This window comes from Acomys russatus, chromosome X, assembly GCF_903995435.1.
Source record: "Acomys russatus chromosome X, mAcoRus1.1, whole genome shotgun sequence".
Taxonomy (NCBI): domain Eukaryota; kingdom Metazoa; phylum Chordata; class Mammalia; order Rodentia; family Muridae; genus Acomys; species Acomys russatus.
The window spans coordinates 46,876,770-46,889,083 of NC_067169.1; the positions used below are offsets into that span (position 1 = coordinate 46,876,770).

The following is a 12,314-nucleotide window of genomic DNA, read 5'->3' on the forward strand; positions in this document are numbered from 1 at the left end:
ACAGGGCGGAGTTTAGCAGGCAGGAGATGTCATGGTGGGCATGGTTACTAGAGACACCAACTGAGAGACTAGGTACTATGGCCACACAGGCCACCAGGGAAGCAATCCTACAGCCCAACCTGGCCCAGGGAAGCAGAGCCTGGGCGAGGGCCAGAGACTCTTTTTTTTTTTCTTTCTTTCGAGGTGACTTTCAACTTTTTTTTTAAGTCCTGAGTTTTTTATTTTTAATAAATGGAATGGATTAAGTATCTGGTGTGGTCCAAGCAATGAACAAAATAAATAAAAATTTAAAAGGAATATTAAGTAAAAAATCAAAAAACAACATGAAAAGACATTTCACTGGTGGGGATACATAGATGGTAACTAAACATATGAAAAAGAATATTCTTAGCCACCTAAGAAACGCAAATTAATATCATAATGAGATATTGCTACATATCTATCAGAAAAGCGAAAATGAAAATTGGAGACAATACCAAATGCTGCCAAGGATACAGAAAAACTTCATGTATTGCTGAGAACATTTTATGTTCTTACTGTAGTAAAAAAAAAAAAAAAGTCTCGCAATGTAGCAATTACTTTTTCTTCTTTGTTTTCTTGAAAAAAAAAACAGAAACACAGTAATTACACTCCTGTGCATTTGCCTCAGAAAAATGAAAATTGATATTTATACCAAACTTGTACATATAAATATATAATAGTTTAAAAAATAATAATCATCATAATAATAATAGCCATAAACTGCAAATAAATTTGGTATTTGAGAATGTTTAAAGAAACTATGGTAGTCCCATACCATAGAATACTGCTCTGTTATTTAGAAAAATGGCAAATCTCTGGGTGACTCTATAAAAAAATTATGCCAACTGATAAAAGGTAATCCACAAAAGTGGATTATGATTCTATTTCTATAATATTCTTGAAAAGATCCCTCTACCTATAGTTTTTGTGTCTTGCTTATATGCCAATGTCTTCTTTATGATATATGATAGCAGTTTCTTTATTAAAATGTCTTTAAATAGTATTATTTTATGTATAATGCTGTTTGGGGGTTTCGATGTATATCTGTGTGCCACATGCATGCCCTCAGAGACCAGAAAAGGGTTTCAGATCCCCTGGAAGTCAAATTAAAAATGTTTGTGAGCAGGGACTGAGACGTGAACCAGGGTCCTCTAGAAAAGAAGCTGGTTCTTTCAACTGCTAAACACCAATTTAAAAAGACTACAATCAAGTGTGTGAAATAAACAACAAAAATATATTATCTTCACAGTACTAGAGAATGTAAAATCCATTATTGAGCTCCTGCCAAATATATGCCCAAACCCCCAATTCCCTGATAAGTCTCAGAGAACATCATAAAAGAGGAGGCAGAAAGAATGCCTTGGTGGGGAGGCCTGCTGGCACTCAGAGAAAGGATAAGCAGGCTACCAAGATGAGACCATGTAGTGGGGGAGGACCTAGGGTAGGGGAGTAGAAGAGGGAGGGAGGAATGAGTGGATATAAGTGATGGGATAACAATTTAGTTGTAATCTGGATAAATTAATAAAATAAAAAATAAGGGAAAAAAGATCCAGAGGTGGAAGAGGAGTGCTGTGAATTGCTGTCTTTTAGCCATGGCATGACTAATGCATTTAATAACTCACCCAGCTGGGTTTTCTACACAAAATTAAGAAGAAAAAATTCTAACATGAATGTGTGAGGAATTCACAAGTCCCCAAATTTAAGGCAATTCATAGCATCTCAGGAAAGGAAAAAAGTTCTTTGGGCACATGATTACTATTATTGGCAGTGGACAGACCTACACATGAACATAAAGCATCACTAATTGGAATTAAAGTAAAGAAAAAGTAGAGGACGTGCAGTTTGAAGGAGATGTGCTGGGGAAGGGAGAGAGATTAGGGAGGTGAAATGCATTGTGTATTTGAGGGAGGAAAGGGAAGGGGAAATGCTGTGATTATATTATAATCTGAAAACTAAAAGCAATAGTTAAACAATCCCCCAACAAAACTTTCATTAATGGGTTTACATTTTTTATCTTTCATACTGGCCTTAAACTCACAACGATCTGCCTGCCTCTGCCTCCCTAGTGCTGGGATTAAAGGCATACACCACCACGCCTGGCTATATTTTTAATCTTTATACTATTGAAACTTTAATACTGGGGTGCTCTATTTACATAATTTCCAACCTTACATCTCTCTTCTCTACAAATTCTTCCTTGTCTTCCTTTACTCTCTCTTGATGTCATGACCTTTTCCTCTTTAATCATTATTGTTTTACACACACAATAAACAAACAAATAAATAAATGCACACACATGCATACATACATACAGGCATACATATATACATACAACCTGCTGAGTCTATTTAGCCATATGTCATTATGTTTATGGATGATCACTGGGGGTCCGGGGGTGCAGGTGTTCAGGTAAAGAAGCGAACCTGCAAAGACATGAGAATGAAAACTCGGTTTAGATTGACTTTGCCAACTTGGATCATACATTTTTTTAAGTGTAGTGGTTTCTTAAGTGTAGGGGTTGGGTGGTAGATGTATCCACGGTCTTTGTTCTCTGCATTTTGACCTATTGTGGATTTCTGTGGTGGTCTCCAATGGCTGCAAATAGAATCTTCTTTGATGAGAAGTGAGAGCTCCACTTACTTGTGAGTGCAATGTATTATTATGAATACAGTTAGCAGTTATACTGGTTTAGGAACACGCCAAAAGTAGGTTCTCCTTTAGGGTCCACGAACCTCACAAACCACAGGTAGCTGCTTAGGCTTATAGTAGCAGGCATGACTTCCTTCCTATTAAGTTACTGAGCATGGCTTAAGTCCAACTAGGTGCCTGTTGCTTATCTCTAATATGCAACTGCTGCAACTGGGTATATCTTGCTGTTCTGGTCATTGTTATGGACCTTATGATATACAGCTGGCTAGGATTATTACTTTTTTCTCTCTCTTGGCAGCTTTCATAGTTCTTTCCTGTAGTCTCCTCAGGGACTAGTTAAGACACAGACCACTTAAGACATAGAACTTTGAGAAATTGATCTGGTTTTCGCCTGAAATCCTCTAGTATCCAAAGAAGCCATGCAAGCTGCCAAGGGAGCTAACCAGTCCTAACCAGCTGTATGCCTTTGAACCACAACAGGGACCAGCATGTTAAGAGATTCTGAATGGTACAACAGTGACACTTTATCCTGGGGGTTACCAAGAGCCACCTAAGACTTGCTTAATATCAGAGCATGCATGCCTGGAACTTGTATACACTGTATACTTGTAGCTGATTGGGTCCAGGGAACCTATAGAACCTACTAGTGGCACTTCCCTAAATGAGCACATTCTAAATTCCTGTCCTTATATCCACAGATAAGTGCAGTCTCATGTTATCAAAGAAGCTCCTTTCTTGCAGTAGACCTGGATTTTCACAGAATTCCTCAGTTGGTCAAATGCAGAGAACAATTGACTATGGGGTCTTCAGCCCCAACAGATACATCTGCAACAAAATCTCTACACATGAGACTCAGGGAACTTTGGAGATGGAGCTGAAAGAATGTAAGGACCAGAGGACAAGGACATCATCTGTGAGATAGTGTCTTCTGAAATTAAAAAAGAGCACATAGTGGAGGGAGGGGATGGAGGAGGGGTTGTGGGAAGGAGTAAAGTGAATGTGATGAAGAAATATTGTATGAATTGTATGATATTCTCAAAGAATTAATAAAATATTACATTATGGTAAGAAGAAAGGTATTTTATTCAAATGAAAGTGGAGCTGTTGTAATGATAGAGTCCCCTGTTTGCCAATTTTAAGAACTTAATCACATATTAATGGACTATAAACCATTTTGATTTCTTTAACTCACTCAATTTTATCACTACATGATACCCTACCTCATCTTGAAATATCTGCTCTATAATTCTACTTTTTCTTTCTTTTTCAATTCCTCAACCATATAATTAGGAAACTCTCAACGATTTTTCCTTAATTCTCTCCTATTCTACAGACATAGCTCTGCTTTCACCTCCATTCCACTTTCATAGAGTTTTAGCAGGACAGGCACCTGCTCTTCTAGGAATCTGTGTACCTGCTGCCATACTCCACCAGTGAAAGAAGAGGGGCCCGACATATGTTCCATCTGTGAGTGAATGGGATTGCATCTGCCTAATGCACTCTACAGGGCTCCTTGCTGCTTCACCATGGCAACTGCCTACTGGGAAAACACTCTGATTCTTTTCTTATGGCAATCTTGTCGCCTGCCCTCGGCTTTGACCATAGCAATGATGATGTTCTCTGTGGCCATAAAGGGCAGCTCTTGCTGAACGTGCCTTTCAGTTACTTTCAGTTCCACCACCAATCCTTCAGAAATGTTCTGTAGGGTATAGAGTATAGTATCTGCAGTGAGAAATGCTTCAGCCAAACAGATTCGCTGTTTGGATTATTACCTAGTGTGTATTCAAACCACCTCACAGAAGCTGTAGTGGGTCCGTGGCAAGGTCCATCAGGTGATGGGTCAAGCTGCAGTAATGTTCAGAGTACATGGGATTCCAATAGCATGACCTCACACTCAAGTGTTTCTTCCCTCCCCCTTCCATTTACTTATTTATGTAATCACTTTACAGCCTTCTCCCTCCTCTCCTCCCCATCCCACTCTCACACTGCCCTCTTCTCATTTGCCCCTCTTCTTCTTCTCAGAGAAGTGGAGGCCCCAAGAGCATCAACCCACCCTGGTGCCTCAAGTCGCAACAGGACTAAGTGCATCCTCTCCCACTGGGGCCTAACAAGGCAGCTGAGCTAGGGCAAAGGGATCCAATGGTAGGTAACAGAGTCGGAGATGGCCCCTACTCCCATTGTTGGGGGACCCACACGTTGACCAAGCTGCACATCTGCTACGTATGTGTAGGGAGTCTAGGCCAGTCTTTGGTGGTTCAGTGGTTCAGTCTCTTTGAGCCCCCATGGGCCTAGGTTAGTTGATTCTTTAGGTCTTCTTCTGGTGTCCTTGAACCCCTCCAGCTCCTTCTATCCTTTCTCCCACTATTCCGCAAGACTCCCCGAGATCAGCCTATTCTTTGGCTGTGGGTCTCTGTACCTGTTTCCATCAGCTTCTGGATGAATACTCTCAGAAGACAATTATGCTAGGCTCCTGTCTGCAAGCATAGCAGAGTGACAGGGGTTGACTCTCTCCCATGGGATGGGTCTCAAGTTGGGCTAGTCATTGGTTTGCCATTCCCTAAATCTCTGCTCCATCTTTATCCCTACACTTCTTGTAGGCAGGACAAATTTGGGGTCAAAGTCTTATGGGTGGGTTGGTGTCCTCTCCCTTCACTGGATGTTACACCTGTCTACAGGAGGTGGTAGTTTCAGGCTCCTTAGCCCTCAATGCTAGGATTCTCAGGTAGGGTCATCTCCATAGACATCCCGGAGCCTCCTTTGTCCCAGAGATGCCCCACACACTGATTTCCACTCTCTCTCTCTCTCTCTCTCTTTCTCTCTCTCTCTCTCTCTCTGTCTCTGTCTCTCTCTCTCTCTCTCTCTCTCTGTCTCTCTCTCTCTCTCTCTCTCTCTCTCTCTCTCTCTCTCTCTCTCTCTCTCTCTCCTCTCTCTCTCTCTCTCTCTCTCTCTCTCTCTGTCCCTCTCTCTCCTCTCACCTTCCACCCCACCTCTACTGCCCCTATACCTAATCCCTATCTCCATTACCCTCCCCATCCCCTCTCCCACTCATTTCTCTCCCTCTATCTACTTCCGATATCTATTTTATTTCCTCTTCTGAGTAAGATTCAAGCATTCTCTCTTGGGCCTTTGGTTTCTTTGGGCCTATGCATTGTATCATGCTTATCCTGTACTTTATGGCTAATAACTTATAAGTGAGTACATACCACACATGTCTTTCTGGGTCTCGGTTACCTCACTGAAGATGACATTTTCTAGTTCAATCCATTGGCCTGAAATTTTTATGATGTCTTTGTTATTAATAGCTGAGTATGAAGTGTACCACATTTTCTTTATCCATTCTTCATCTGAAGGGCATCTAGATTGTTTCCAGTTTCTGGCTATTATAAATAAAGCTGCTATGACCCTATTACAGCAGGTATCCTTATGGTATGGTGGAGCATCTTTTGGATATATGCTCAGAAGTGGTATATGTGCATCTTGAGCTTGAGGTAGATCTATTCCCAACTTCCAGATTGATTTACACAACGACTGTACAAGTTTGTACTACCACCAGCAATGGAGGAATGTAACCCTTGCACTCTTGCTCTATATCCTCACAGTCATGTGCTGTCACTTGCATTTTTGATCTTAGCTATTCTGAGAGATATAAAATGAAATCTCAGGGTAGTTTTGATTTGCATTTCCTGATTACAAAGGACAATGAACATTTCTTTAGCTACTTCTAGGCAGTTTTCTTTTTTTAGTTCTTTATATATGTTGGATATTAGCCAATATTGGATATTTGGATATTGGATGTAGGGTTGGTGAAGATATTTTTCCAGTCTGTAGGATGTTGTTTTGTACCATTGATAGTGTCCTTTGCCTTATAGAAGCTTTTCAGTGTCATGAGGTCCCATTTATTAATAGCTGATCTTAGAGCCTGAGCTATTGGTGATCTGTTCAGGAAGTTGTCAGTTGCACCAATGAGTTCAAGGCTATTCCTAACTTTCTCTTCTGATAGAATTAGTGCATCTTGTGTTATGTTGATGTCTTTGATCCACTTGGACTTTAGTTTGATGCAAGGTGATAAATAAAGATTTATTTGCATTCTTCTACACATAGACATCCAGTCAGACCAGCACCATTTGTTGAAAATTCTTTCTTTTCTCCATTGTATGGTTTTGGCTTCCTTGTCAAGAATCAAGTGTCTGTAGGTATGTGAATTTATTTCTGGGTTGATTTGAATCCATTGGTCTACTTGTCTGTTTGTATGCCAATACCATTTGGTTTTTATTACTATTGCTTTGTACTATAGCTTGAAATCAGGGATGATGATATTTCCAGAAGTTCTTTTATTGCACGGGATTGTTTAGTTATTCTGGGTTTTTTGTTTTTCCATATGAAGTTGAGAATTTTTCTTTCTAGGTCTGTAAAGAATTATGTTGGAATTTTGATGTAATTGCATTGAGTCTGTAGATTGCTTTTGGTAAGACAGCAGTTTTTACTATGTTAATCCTACTAATCCATGAGCATGGAAGATCTTTCCATCTTTTTATATCTTCCTCAATTTCTTTATTCAAAGATTTGAAGTTCTTGTCATACAGGTCTTTCACTTGCTTGGTTAGAGTTACCACAAGATATTTTATATTATTTGTGGCTATTGTGAAGGGTATTGTTTTCTTAATTTCTTTCTCAGTCTGTTTGCCATTTGTATATAAGAGGGTAGAATTTTGTGGGTTACTCATGTATACTATCATATCATCTGTGAATAGTACTGCTTTGACTTCCCTCTTTCCAATTTGTATCTCCTTGGTCTCCTTTAGTTGTCTTATTGCTATAGCTAGAACTTCAAGTACTTTGTTGAATAGATAGGGAGAAGGTGGGCAGCCTTGTCTTATTCCTGAGTTTAGTGGAATTGCTTTAAGTTTCTCTCCATTTAATTTGATGTTGGCTATTGGCTTGCTGTATATAGCCTTTATTATATTTAGGTATGTACCTTGTATCCATGACCTCTCCAAGACTTTAAACATGAACACGTGTTAGATTTTGTAAAAGGCTTTTCAGCATCTAATGAGAAAAACGTGTGGCTCTTTTCTTTCAGTTTGTTTATATGGTAGATTACATCAATGGATTTTCATATATTGAATCATTCCTGTATGCCTGGGAATGAAGCCTACTTGATCGTGAGAAAGGATATCTCTTTATGTTCTTGGATGAAGTTTGTGAGTATTTTTTAGTGTTTTTCATCAATGTTCATGAGGGAAATTGCTCTGAAATTCTTTTTTTTTTTTTTTTTTTTTTTTTTTTTGGTTGGGTATTTTGTGGTTTTGGTATCATGGTGATACTGTGGCTTCATAGAATTAATTTGGAAATGTTCCTTCTGTTTCTATTTTTTTGAATAGTTTGAGGAATATTGTTGGGCTCATGGACCATGCCTATAGAGGAATTGTCATGAGACTAGTGAGATTGGAGCATGTTCAAACTCCAAAAATCTCACACTTGTGACTTAAAATCTCATCCTGAGAAGAGAGGGTGTAGAACAAAGCTTTCTCCTATTTCCTGTGCTTGCTTTAGGAGCACAGGGCACAGCCCCCCAAGGTTACAGGTGGTCACTCAAGGTTACAGGAAGTCAGTAACATGAGCTTGTGTCCTGTTACCTTTCTTCAAGTAAATACAGCAGTGCCAGCATTCTATTCCTAGCCAATAACATTCATCCTCAAAACCCCTCACACTGCCCAAGGTTTATAAGTCCCTGCTTCACATGAAAGAAATGAGCCAGCACTAACTACTTGATCAATGACTGTCTGAGAATTGCCATTTATTCTGGGGAAAGACCATCCTCTTCACCTGAAGAATTCAGCCCAGCCACAGCAGAACCACCTCCATCACCTCTAGAACCTGCCCAGTATCATTATGAAATCCATTATTTTATATGCCATATAAAGATATTAATATTAAAAAATATAAAACAAGTTCTAATCTGGTTGTGTTGAAGACTGTACCAATCAGATATGTTCTCAGCAGCAACAAATAAGAAATCCAACTTCAATAAGGAGTCTGCTCATTTTGCTCTTGTTAGAATAATTCAAGTCATAGCAGGATCACATGCAGTAACCTTACCCACATGGTAACTCTAGCCATAATAGTCTTAGTTGTGACAGAAAAATAAAGCATTCTGTGAAATTTCTATCAAAAATCTTACATTTAATGACCAGAACTAGTCATATGGTCACCACTAGCTGCAAAGGGAGCAAAGACATTCAGCTAGATGTATTGCTGCCTTGAATAAAACCATATATCTGCTGTTAATGGAAAATTGGAAAACAGGGGCTGTGTTTGAAGCTAAAAGTGTCTGCTACCTGTCATCTCAGGCTTGTACAGTTTAACCCAAAGCACTGACAGCCTACCTCTTTGAACATGTGCCAGGTATAACTTCAAGAAGTATTAAAGTATCTAGATAGTTAGTAGGTAAACTAATCTGCTTGCTAGTATTCATTTGGTTGTGTAATAATCATCCAGTTGAATCTGGATTAGACTTAATGACTTGCTTCTACAAATATGGTGAAAGTCATAGGAAATCATGACTCAGATTTGGTTACCAAAGATCATTATTTTCTTTTGCTACCAGAGTCTATCTGATCACTTTCTAGTTCCCACATGAGATTCATTTCAGTTTGGGTTTATTTGGCAAAGAACAGAGGACCCCCATTCCCAAATAATGGCAAGGAACTGAGGCAACCCAGTCAAACAGACCACAAGCACTTGAGGCATGCTAACAACAATATGGACTTTGAAGGAAAATTTTGCGAAAAGTGAGCCCCAAAATGTGTATAGCCCAACCAATACAAAAAGGCATGCAAGTGCCTCTACGTGAAAGAGTTACAGAAGCAGAGGATCTAAGCTGTATCTAGATTTCTGACCTAGATGAATTGTGATATAACAAATGTGAGCTGTTTCCGGTTGTTAAATTTTAGAGATAATTTGTTACGCACTAAAAATAACATTCCTGAAGTAAATGATGGACATGCTCAAAAAATCGTGTAAATTTTCTGCAATTTGCACTGACAAGCTGTAATTTAGGTACTTTCTCATCTATGCTCCTGTCCTCCAACTCCAGAGGAAGAGTTTTCTAATATTCACGTTAAAGCAGTCAAAAAATAAAACTGAATTCCTCACAGGTGAATGAGCTCCCCATGTCTGGAGGCAGAAAATCATGTAAACATCTGTCAGTTTTTGTGGTAAAGCTTCAGACATCAAATGACCGGATGAACTAGATCAGTGTTCTTACAAAATAAGAGCTCATATAAAATAACATTTATATAGTACATTGGAAGTAAATAACAAGGATATTATGAACCAAATGGCCAGTTTATATAGGTTTTACCCAACCATACATAGATACCTGGAAGCAATGGTTTGGGCAATACGATTGCCAGAACAGCAATGTCAGCATAACCTAACACTGGTAGAATACAATTCTCAACTCCGTTCCGTACATATTGCATCAGAAACTCTGAGTTTACACATCTTTATTCCACCAAATAAAATTGAGCATAAACATTCACATTTGTGTTTTATTGTTAGAATGTAGGGAAATAATTTTGTCTCTCTAGAGCTCAGCTCCATAATCTATAAAAGTAACTGATAAGGATTCACCAGGGAGTAATGAGATAGTGACATAGTCTTTGTGGTATATAACATGTAGCAGGCAATCGATTACTGTTAGTTCTATTCTTATCAATAAAAGTGAAATGAATTTATAATAAAGAAATTACATGCTGGGACTCACAGCCAGACTCTTGGCAGAACGCTGAGAGTTGTATGGAAGAGTTGGGAGATGGAAGGACCCAGAGGGTTCAGGAGCCTTACAGGGTGACCATCAAGGCCTGTGGATCTGGATGGGGGAGAGCCTGCACAAATTAATGCACCAACCAAGGATAAGGCATGCAGAGAACCTAGACTCACTGTTAAGATATAGCCAATGGACAGCTGATTCTCCACGGCTGTCAGGGATGGGGCATGGACTGCCTCTGACATGATCTCTGGTGCCCTCGATTTGATCACTTCCCCTTGGTGAGGAGGCCCTTCCAGCACACAGAGGAAGGGGAGGCAGGTTATCTGGATGAGACCTGATAGGCTATGGTCAGTCGGTGGGGGAGGAGGGGCCCCTTTTTAGAGGTCTAAGGGAGGGGAATAGGATGGGGGAGGGAGGGGGGGAAGATACAAGTGAGGGGATAACAATTGGGATATACTATGAATAAATTATAATAAATTTTTAAAATTAAAAAATAAAATGCAAAAAGAGAAATTATAGCTTTCAAGTTGCATAAAATTATCAATACTATAATTTCACTTCATAAAGCTTATCATTCTCAATGTATTCCTATTTATGATTTTAGTCTGTTTTTATCCTTGTTAGCATAAATGAATGACTTAAATAGCTTCTAATTGTGAATAATGGCTATATATTGCCAGCTCATGATAATATGCTTGAGTATCTACTTTGCGGATAATTGTCTGGAAATTAAAATTTCCATATGGTTTCTCTCTGTTGCATGTGTGTGTGCTGCCTTCCCCTGCTACCAATTAATATTTAATGAAATTCATTTTCATGTTGTCCCAAAGGGAAAATGCCAAGAATTCAGTTCTTACCGTCTAAAAAACACTAAAAATATGGCTCAGAATTATCTGGGGGCTTATCCCTTTTCATGAATGCAGGGCTTATAAAGATGATCCTGTCTTTAAAGGCATTATTTTTAAAAAGGGTAAGCAGGGCACAGTGATGCACACCTGTAACCCCAGATCTCTGGGAGACAGAGGCAGGTGGATCTCTATGAGTTTGAGGCCAGCCTGGTCTACAAAGTGAGTCCAGGATAGCCAAGGCTATCCCTGTCTCAAAAAGGCAGGAAGGAAGGAGGAAAAGAAGGAAGGAAGGAAGGAAGGAAGGAAGAAGAAAGAAAGAAAGAAAGAAAGAAAGAAAGAAAGAATGAATGAATCACATGCACTTTTAACAGGAAATGCAATTTACCATGGGATTTAATATATGTGTATGGAGGATTAAAGAACAAGTCAGGTCAGTTTAATTCATGTTAACAAGTTACTATATAATAACTACTAAATTCAAGACATCCACAAATGTTTAGATGCAACAATGAATAAGATGCCAGCCCAGTATACAGTTTGTTATCACTTGGCAAAAATAAGCAAAACATAATAAAGGCATTGGCAGAACAAGTCTTACATCTCAGAGCTCTTGAACTTCTGAGTTTCTGGGTAAGATGGCAGAAAGGTTGCCTCTGTGTGAACTGGCAAATATTAATCCTACCAAGAAAAACACATACTGTATCCCCCCCCCAAAAAAAGAGAAATTGAAAAAGAGGTTCAGAACTCCATGGAAACAATGAAGGAGTATTTCAATTAAGTAGGAAAAAAGATGAATGATTCAGAGAGGTAAGCTGAACAGAGGTTTAGCTGAACAGTTCGCTGGCATAGGGAGGGGAAGCAGTCGCTACTTCCAAGAGATAAGCAAGAAAAAAAAATGACGGGCAGTCCTACCCTCAGGATAAAGGCATGACCCTATCAGTCCTCAAATTCAGCTGTGAGTTTTGATGAAACAATGATTTCTCTAGAGGACAGGCCACCATTGGTGAGCTGCATCATTTTGC

General features: G+C 39.2%; 1 protein-coding gene across 2 annotated transcripts in view; it reads left to right on the forward strand.

Moving 5' to 3' along the window:
• Positions 1-7,802: 7,802 nt before the first annotated feature.
• The window catches only part of Zc3h12b (zinc finger CCCH-type containing 12B), a 200,487-nt gene continuing 195,975 nt past the window's right edge, over positions 7,803-12,314 (forward strand). For both annotated transcript variants that reach the window (XM_051140943.1, XM_051140945.1), the window contains exon 1: positions 7,803-7,871. The gene's annotated coding sequence lies outside the window, so the exon portion shown is untranslated. The remainder of the gene's footprint in view (positions 7,872-12,314) is intronic.